Below are 10,040 nucleotides of genomic sequence, written 5' to 3'. Positions count from 1 at the left end.
TATAAGGCCTCGGGTCGGGATGCTCAGGGTAGGAAAAGGGTGGGTTCACCCCTGGGCAGAGTGGCATACCTTCTCTCTCCTCCTGGCCTTTGCCCGAGTTGGAGATGCCCTGTTCCTTCCTCTTCACCTGAGTAATCATTATCTCTGCTTCCAGAAGCAGCTCAGGGGGCCACCTCCATCCGAGGGGCCACCTCCTCCCCAACCCCGCTGGACCAGGTGACCCTCCCCAGAATTCCATATAAATCCCTGTTAACGTTGATCCCACTGCTTCCCAGAGGCTCTTTCTCCTTGTCTTTACTTTGTCTCTCCTGCTGGACCCCAGGAGACAGGTCTCACTCATCATTTTATCCCAGCAGGGTTCAGTATGTTGCTGAATTAACACATGGCATGTCCCGCACATCGCTGGCAGCTGGATGAACTGGAACACAGTGTGGCAGCATGTACTGAAGCAGGGGTTCTCAGAGCACCAGGGGATTCAGTCGGTGAAGCATCTGCCTTCGGCTCAGGTCATGATCCTAAGGTCCTGGGATCCAGGCCTGCACCGGGATCCCTACTCAACAGGGAGTTGGCTTCTCCCTCTCCCTCTGCTTCTCCCCTCCCTCTCAAATAAATACATAAAATCTTTTCAAAAAATAAATTTTAAATAAATTTTAAGAAAATTAAGCAGTTGTTCTCAGCTGCAGGTGATTTGGCTCCCCAGGGGACATATGGCAATGCCTGGAGAAACGTTTGGTTGATGTAATTGGAAGAAAGGGCACCACTGGGCATTTGGTGGGGAGAGGCCAAATGGAGGTGGCCAACATCTGGCCATGCACAAGACAGGCCTCAGCAAAACATCACCCAGTCCACGAGGTCGACAGGGGAGACCCGCATCTAATCTAGGACCTGGAAAACCTTTTCCTAGCTTTACATGATCAAGGGAAATGTATCTGTCCATCAAAACCACAAGAATGTCTAAAGCAGCTTATCCTCGGAAGCCCCAAACTGGATGCCATGTAAAAGACCATTAACAGGAGAACGGATAACTGACTACAGTACCTACGTGATGGAAGACAACAGACGATAACGAAATTTAAGATGCCACATACGCGACAGCAAGAAGGAATCCACAGATGTCCTGAGGAACCGAACCACCAGAGCAAGGTAACAGTCAAACTTGATTGCTGGTGATGGAAGAGAAGCAGGGGGCAGGGAGTGACTGACTGGGAAGGAGCAGGAGGGAACCTCTGGTGTGCTCAGAATGTTTCTGATCCTCATCTGGGTAGTAGTTACACACAGCGTGCCGCATGCTAGGACTCATGTGCTGTGTGTGTGTATTACACCTCAGCAAGCTTTACCAAAGGCAACGGTCCTCTAAGAGCCCCGGCGGGCAGGATTCACACACTGGAGCAGGTCCTCCGAGCATGACTTTCTAAGGATTTCTGTGCACAGCCGGCAGGAGCATTGTAGATATGTTTATGGAGACCTATTTCACCACAGACACCAAAAACCTTACAGTGGGTCCTTGATTCAATTCTGCTTCGGTCATTTTCTGCTAAGGATTGTGCTACAGATGTGCACACAGACTTAGGTTTCAAGAATATTTATCACAGCAGAACAAATACAAGAGGGAGGCAGCAACAACACGGACCCAGAGGAAACTGTGTGATACCGCGGACTCATTAAAATCGACATTTAAAAATGTAAATGGAAAACGACTACAATATATTAATTACAATTAAAGAGCAGGTCACCCAACAAGCTGACACCTAAGATATATGAAGAATATACTCAATATGATTAACTATGATTAGCTAAGGTCATGAGAGATTATGGGATTTCTTAAAATTTTATCATTTTTCCCTAAAATGTACATATATTACTTATTAATAAGAAAAAATACACAATCACACTTCTTAAAAATAAAGGTGAGTTTTCAACTCTAAAACTGAGTACCAGGGGCGCCTGGGTGGTTCAGTGGGTTAAAGCCTCTGCCTTCGGCTCAGGTCATGATCTCAGGGTCCTGGGATCGAGCCCCGCATCGGGCTCTCTGCTCAGCAGGGAGTCTGCTTCCTCGTCCCTCTCTCTGCCTGCCTCTCTGCCTACTTGTGATCTCTATCTGTCAAATAAAATAAATAAAATCTTTAAATAAATAAAATAAAACTGAGTACCAGACCCCACACAACTCCCAGATTCCCCATGGATTCAGAGCCCTGCTGCCTGCAGAAGCGCTCTATCGATGCTCATCACAGTGGCTGAGACAGATTAAATAAAGAGATAACATTGCAGATTTCCTGTCTCTTATCCGACTGTGCAGATTGGTTACACAAATCCAAATCCAAACATGCATTAGATCTCACTGAACTGCGTACGCCCTGAGAAAAAGACCCTGTAAAGCAATTCCCTGTAAAAATACGAAAGTATTTCTGACAGCAAACGTTTTCAGATTGCTGTAACGAAAAAAAAAAAACTAAAAAGGAACGACCTTCCCTGATTAATCAAGTCTCCCTCGAGAGAAGGCTACCACTTCCCCAGGTAATCTCATCGCCTCAGACGAAACCATGTTTCTCTGTGAAGTGGAGGTGATCGCGGCTCTCTCGGAGTACTCACAAAGGTTTGGCGTGATTATGAAACGGAACATTATGACCGGGGCCCGCTGGTTGTGGTCACCGTCATGCCCACAGCCTGAACACCACCTCCCTCCAGGAAGCTCCCTTCTCTGAATTCTGTGTGGTAGGGGCACGTGGCTGACTATTAGGGAGCACTGCATAAGGTGTACCCTGTCGCTCGCCCAGACGCACAGCTCCTCCCGGAGCCACCGAATGCCATACAGAGCTAAAGCTGGGAGCAGTGGCTCACCGTGGACACCAATGACGAGGGCCCAGGTACCTCAGCTCACAAACCCATTACAAGCATATACATTTAACTCTAGCTTTAAGATGTTTCTCCTCTTACTTCTCAGTCAAAAAAGACTTTAAGCTGAGTAAACCAACAACAAACCCTAAGAAAAAACATTTAACCGTGTTAACTTCCTAAGGCCTACGGTCATCTTCAGCTTCTCAAGGTCACACCTCCCTGCTGAATGATTACCGAGGGTTGCTGACAGGGTACACAGAAAAAAAAAACTCTTAGGATGTCCAGCCTCTAAGAGAAAAAGCAAACAGCTCAGAATGCAGCCAGCCATGGCAAAGGAACCACCGACAAAGCCAAACACAGAGGGGCCCCTGAGCATCTGGGAAATCTTCCTGTTCCTTTGCCTCCTCAGAGGAAACGAGTCACAAGACTGCTCAGAATGGGAAATGAGAAGGGCAGAAGCCCGGAAACCAGCGCGTCCTGAATTTCGTGCTGCTTCCAAGGAGTGAGCCCGCCTGCTGTGCTGCTGTGTCAGTTATTTACACAGTGGGCAGGTGAGGCTGACAGCTTGAAGGGGTTATTTTAGAGGGAGAGCTGTAAGTCTGATCAGGAGAAGGTTCTGGACCCTGGGGTCCCAGCACGCATCTCCAGCTTCCAAGCTGACCCTCCCTTCAGACAGGGTTTAAGAGGCAGCAGGGCAAGCATGGTCTTTGTATTTAAATCACCTCAAGGGGGCCCATATCTCCAGGCACAACCAGAAGCCAGGGAGGAGAGGGAAGGGGGAGAGGGAGAGGGTACCTCCACTCCTATCTGCTGGCTGCACTTCTGGAGCGCCTGATCCAGGAAGCTAAATGTGTGGACAGAACAGAAGGAAGAATCTGGGAAGACTGGAAGACTAGAAGAGCTGTTCGTGGACTAGTCTCAACCTGAACCACAGAAACACCTCTGCCTCCCTGCCCTCCTCCCCTCTGCTGGGCACCAGGTGCCTCCCTACTGCACTCCAGATGCAGATCCAAGCTCAGGGGTGCCCAGTGCCGATGCCTCTCTCCGGCGCAAGGACTCTAGGGCATCAGCGGGACTCCTAGACAGCACCTGTGATCTCTAATTTAAAACCAAAACCAAAATCCCCAACCAGCCCAATCCAGCACAAGCAATACATATTTATGTGTAAGACACCTATGCACACATACACATTCACTTATCTACACACACACACACACACACACACACACACACACACACGCTTTTGCAGCAGAAGGCAGGCATGAAACCTGTTCCCTAAGTCCTTTGCTTTCCTCATCTGCTTCTAGCAGCAACAGCCATTTCTGCTACAGATTTTCCTATTCGAGGGTTGATCACAGATCCAAATGCCACCATCCTGTTTGCCACCCTTTCCTACCCCACCGGCCCGCTGACGTCTGTCAGTGAACCAGGGAACAAAGATGGAAGACAGGCCCAAGCTGCCTTCCTAAAGTGGGGTTATATTTGACACTTTAATAAACCTCAGAGCCTGATCCTCTCTGCTCTCAGACTGGCCAGGGTGCAGCTCTCACTCTTACCAAACCCGTCCATCTCTCCTCCCCCCACCGCGGGGCACAAGGGTTTTCTCTGCCCGGCATCTATTTCCAGGCCCCATAAATCATATCCCATTGTTCCAGGCCATCTGAACTCATGCTTAATAAACCATCCACCTCACCCTTCCGCCACCACCCCGAATTTCCCACAGGGAAAGACTGTTTCAAGAAGAAAAGGAAATTCTTCATTAGGGCTGGATTTTAAAAGCAAGCTTCCACAAAAAACCAGAAAACAAAATTGGGTATAAATACCACCCAATAACCACTAAATGTCTTTGGTTAAAGCACCTGCCTGCCTGTGATTCTCAGGTCCAGATGTGAGCTCAGTGCACATCCAAAGGAAGCAGAATTTGAACCTGATGCTAAATGACAAATGATCCTGAACTTCATGACCATTTAAGTGCCACAGTGGCTAGACTAAATTGCTCTGATGCAGAATTTCTCCCAAGTATAGGTTACTGAGAAACAGAATATTGCTTGAAAATGTATTTAGGTGCGCTCATCCTTCTCAGACCAACACTCATGGGCTCTTAGTCATAACCAGGCTTAAGCTAACACGATTCCCCTATTTTCCCCAGAGAGGGAGGGAAACAAGAGGACATGTCTCTCATGTTCCAAGATCAAAAACTGGATCACAGCACTCACAGCATCAAGTCTGCCAAACCAGAGCTCTGGGTACGTACAATTCTTAAAGAGCTAATTGAATGGAAAACAGCCATCTGGGGCTGGAAACCCTTATGACATTCTGGGAAATGTATGGGCTTTAAAAGGATTATGCAGGGTGATGTGACTTTCAAAATTCCCAAACTCTGAACTGAAGCCTAAATGAGAATATGTTAAATTCACCCATTCCAAAACACAGCACAGTTGACTCGGACCCTAGAGCCCAGCTGTAGCTCAGGGTGTCCACACTGCAGCCTGTCTGTGGGAGGTCTGCAGACCACTCCCTGCTGAGAGAGTCCAGCCAACCCAATCAGCCTACCAGCAGGCTGTGGCACAAGGTCCAGATCCTAGCCCAGGCACCAGCCAGGGTTCCCTTTGGCCTGCCCTCTTATGGTTGAACAACAATCATGGAGAGCCACAGGGACAGCGGCATTGGGTCCAGTATGGCCACTCCCTGGTCCTCCACAACACTGGTTGCACACTCTTCAACACAAGAAAATGGTGTGCAGAAACAAGGGCCTGCCACAGTAGGCTGTCGAGCAAGGAACAGAAAGCATCAGGGGACAGGTGGGACTGCTGGCTGGTCTCCACCTCTCCCAGAGGGCAGAGGCCGCAGAGCTTCTGCAGGCTAAGCAGAGACGTGTCAGAATTACCTTCCCAAAAAGTAGGCAGTAAAGGAGGATTTCAAGCAGCCACAACCACCAGCAGGCCTGCGACCTCCAGATATCAGGGGCTTGACCATGACCGTGTCGGTAAGCAGAACACACAAGTGCCTTCTGGAGCGAGAGAAGACAGCTTAACGCTGATAACTGGTCCTCTCACTCTTCTCTGCTCTCAGCAAGTGATCCTGAAAGGGATGGACAAAGTTGGTCAGATTCACTGGAGAAAACACGAGCCAGTGAAGACGTCCCGGCTCGCACTAGGCCTCCCTCCAAAGGCTGGCTGCCCCACCCCTGGCACCTGGGTAACGCTGCTCTGGGGCCATCCACACAAAACGATTTACGTACCCCCCACCCGCAACAAACACACACAGACACAGACACACACACACACACACACACACACACACACAAGCTGCATCGGGCTTTAGGAACCTAACTCAAACGCACCCCTAACAACAACCCCACAGGTGTGACTGGGTTGGACACTCCCAGCAAGGGAGGGAAGGCCCCCCCCTTGGGTCCTTGCCAGCGGCAGGGTGCCACCTGGACCTCCGCCTCATCCTCTCCATCCACGGGGAAGTCAAAGCGGCCCCCACCAACCACCACCACGCAACCAGATTGATTCTCGCACTTCAAATCCCCGCTGCCAGGGCCCCATCTGTGTGCTGACCGAAAAGCCGCCCTCAAGCAGCCGGCCCGCGGAACGTCTGGAGTTCTCCCAGCCCCGCGCTCACACCTCCCCAGGCCGCCCCCGCCCCCGCGGGCCGCGCCTTACTGCCAGTGTACACGAAGCGCGGGGGCGGGCGGTCCCGCAGCGTGGCACTCCAACCCGCCCTGGCCTCGTCCTCATCGGACTCCTGCCCTTCGGGGGCGTCGGGAGGCAGCGGGGGGCCGGGGCGCTCCTGTTCGGCGTCCTAGGAGGCGGCGGAGGAGGAGCGCGAGGCGGCGGACGTGCTGTAGAAGGCGTTCCCGCCGCTGTCCGGGCCGGACTCGCCGAACACTTCGTCCCAGATATGCAGGCTCTTGTGGCGCGCAAGGGCCGCCTCGAGCAGCGCCGGCGCCCACCTCCGCGCGCTCCCGCCGACCTGGCCCATGGCCCCGGCCGCCGCCCGCGCGCCCGCCCCCCAGAGCGCCTCCCAGCCACACGCGCCGGGCACCGGGCCCGCGCCGCGGCCCGCCGCCCCCCACCAGCGCAGCCCGCAGCACAGCGCCTGCCGCCCCACGCCCGGCAGGCCCGCCATCTTGGCCGCCTCGGGCCCAGCGCCCTCGGAAGCGCCCTCGGAGCTCGGGCGCCGCAGGCTGCAGGCCGTGGAGGGACGCAGGGCGCGAGGGCGGGAGGCAGGGGCTGCGGTCGGGCCCAGGTGCCCCCGCTACCGCCGCCGCTGCGTGTCCTCGGCGCCCGCTGCGTCCCCACGCGCCCTCCCGCCGCACCCCGAGCTCCCTGGCCGACCTTCCCGGGCGCGAGCCGCCAGAGACGGACCCGCCTCCTCGCACCTCCGGCCCGCCCGCCGGCCAATGGGGAGCAGGCAGGGGCGGGGCCGGCGCGAAGCACGCCCCAAACCCCTCGGCAGAGCGGGGCGAGGAGAGCAGCTGCGGCGGCGGTGGCGGCACGGGGGAGGGCAGACGGTGGCTTCCTCGCCTGCGGAACCTGTGGCCCGGGACGGACACCCGCAGGCCCCGCGCGGCCCCGCAGGGGGAAGGGAGGAACTGAGTGGGTGTCGGGGGTTGGGGGGGACGCAGCCGGTCTTCCCGCCGCCCCAACCGGCTCACGGAGCGTGAAGCCCTGGCTCTCGGTCGCCTTCCGCAGTCGGCGCCGGCGGTGGCGGGGAGCTGTCCGCCCCGCTGGTTCTGAACCAGGCGCTGCGGAAATTCCAGGTAGGCACCGGTCCTGAGGGTCACGATTCCCGTGGCTGCTGTGGCTGCTGCTGCTTCGGTGCTCCACAGCCGGCTGTACCTTGAGCTCTTGCAAGCACAAGGGCTATCTGGCTTCCGGGAGCCTTGCTCTAATAAGGAGCCCTCCTCGCTGGTTCATTCCTGGGGTCAGGTGGTGACTCAGTCTCGCTTCAATACCCCTGTAATTTGAGGGGGTCAACATCCGATCTTAGTCATTCCTTCCGTCTTTGACCTTTGACATCTTTAAACTCAAAATATTCATTACCTTCCAAATATTAATTACTCTAACACCACCACTGCAACATCTTCACCCATACATTTGACACACTTGTCTGTTAAAGTACGGCACAATCACCCAGGCTTCAGTGTTCTGATAAACAATAGATCAGAAAGGTTTCATCCATCCCTCTGCCTTGGCCAGGAGTGCGTGGCACTCATTCCATTGATGACGATACACGTGATCAGGCGTTTCTTGCTCCTCTCTCCCTCCCACAATAATGCAATAAGTCACAATGATGGTAATTGGGCCATAAAGTCACTTGCACTCTGAAATAAAATAAATCCACAGAGATGTGAAGGGCTTGCAAATCCTACTGGGTATTAACTAAATAAGGATTACACAAAAGGGAAAGGCATATTGCTATTTCATGCATAAAGGATGCAGATGCATAAAGGGTGAAGATGTTGGTACCACCAGCTAAGGTCGTTCTAACAGCAGGTGAGCAGCTTCTGCTCTTGCCCTCCCCTCGCAAGCCCCTGTTTCCTCCTCCCAAACCAGAGTCTCTGTACCAGCATGAATTCCTGATCATCACTGAAAGATGATATATAAAAAGGAAAGGATTCACATGACATTGCTTTGTATATGAATTGGCTGATATACGTGAAATTGTTTGCAAAGCATTTCAAATCCGTTGGAAGAATTGTGTCACAGAAAAGAACTGGTTTCCAGCACTTCTCTATACTGTGTTAACCAGGGAAAGATTCTGAAGAGAGTTCATACAGGTAATCAGACTTAAAAAGGTCATTGACACATAGATTAAAGACGAAAAGTAAGATTGCATAGCTCAAGTTCAAATTCTGCAATTAGGAATTCTGTAATACTCCTGTAAAATTTAATGACATATATTTTAAAAAATAATTGAAAGGGATCAAAACACTGAAATACATAGGCAAGAACTCCTTCTCTTCTCCAGGCAGCCAATGAAAAAGTCAGCAGCTAAAGTAAGTGAGTATTTTAAAAACAGTAGCTAGCTTTGCTACCCAGAGGAAGCAGGAAGTAGAGCAGTAACAGTTACAAGCATGGAATCAGTCTTCCATTGTGCCAAATCTGCATTTGTATGGTGCTAATCCCAAAGAAACCTTGGAGTATTTGTGCTTATGAGCTCTCAAGTGCTTGTAGCTCACAGAGCATGCAACACTGGGAGAGGATTATATGGTCACAAAAGAAACAGACTGGGAAATCAAATTGTTATCCAAACCCTGGCCCAACAAAAATGAGATGGCTATGTCCATTTAGAATCAAGGGTTTAGCAACCAGTGCTACTTTGTTTAAACAAATGTTTCCGACCAAGAACAGTAAAAATACTTCAGCCTTTAAAAACAGGTGACTGATTCTCCTTGTAAAGGAGGGGAGGAAAGAGAAGAAAACAACTGGAAAACAAAAACCAAAAAACTTTCCCATCTGCTTGGCAACCTCCTACTCGATGCTATGATTATGGTTCTACATCATTAAGTTTTACAAGTAATGTTTTCTGGGAGGATAATTATAGAACCAGCATTATACTGAGATCTTTTAACTTTGAGTCATTTAAACATATCTTCCAAATAATACAACTTTGTAATATAATTAATTTTAAGATTAATATTGAGCTTTTGGTTCATAGTCTGCACAAAAGGCTCCAGGGTAGTAAGAACAACCCATTTCTGTAGTAGATTCCTTAGGCTTTGTTAAGCCAGAGAGGTTCATGCTCTTGTGAAACTGGGGATAATAGCCATATTTCATTGAGTCTTGGCCTCCTTTCCTGGTATAGTTTAATAAGAAACAAAAAATGCTACCATTCCAACTATGATACAATGTTTTCTTTTCATTAATATTTTAATTTAAATGTATTCAAAAAGCTCTTTGGTAAGTATTTCGACAGATTTTTATTACATATGGCCTTAATGCATACATAAAATAAAAGTTAAAATTTTGGGTTAACGTTTTTCCAAACCTCACATTAAGAATCTCACTACTTTTATTTACTTTCTAACTGAGAGATTTCAGTGCCCAGATTTTTCTCACAATATGTTCCTCTGAGCCACCCAGAGCTTTTGTCATGCTGCACTTAAAAAATTATTATTAGACATATAGCTGACATTCAATGTTAAATTAGTTTCAGGTGTACAACATAGTAATTTCACAATTCTATACATT

The sequence above is a fragment of the Mustela nivalis genome, assembly GCF_964662115.1.
Source record: "Mustela nivalis genome assembly, contig: HAP1_SCAFFOLD_456, whole genome shotgun sequence".
Classification (NCBI taxonomy): Eukaryota; Metazoa; Chordata; class Mammalia; order Carnivora; family Mustelidae; genus Mustela; species Mustela nivalis.
Note: the sequence above shows the minus strand (reverse complement) of the source record.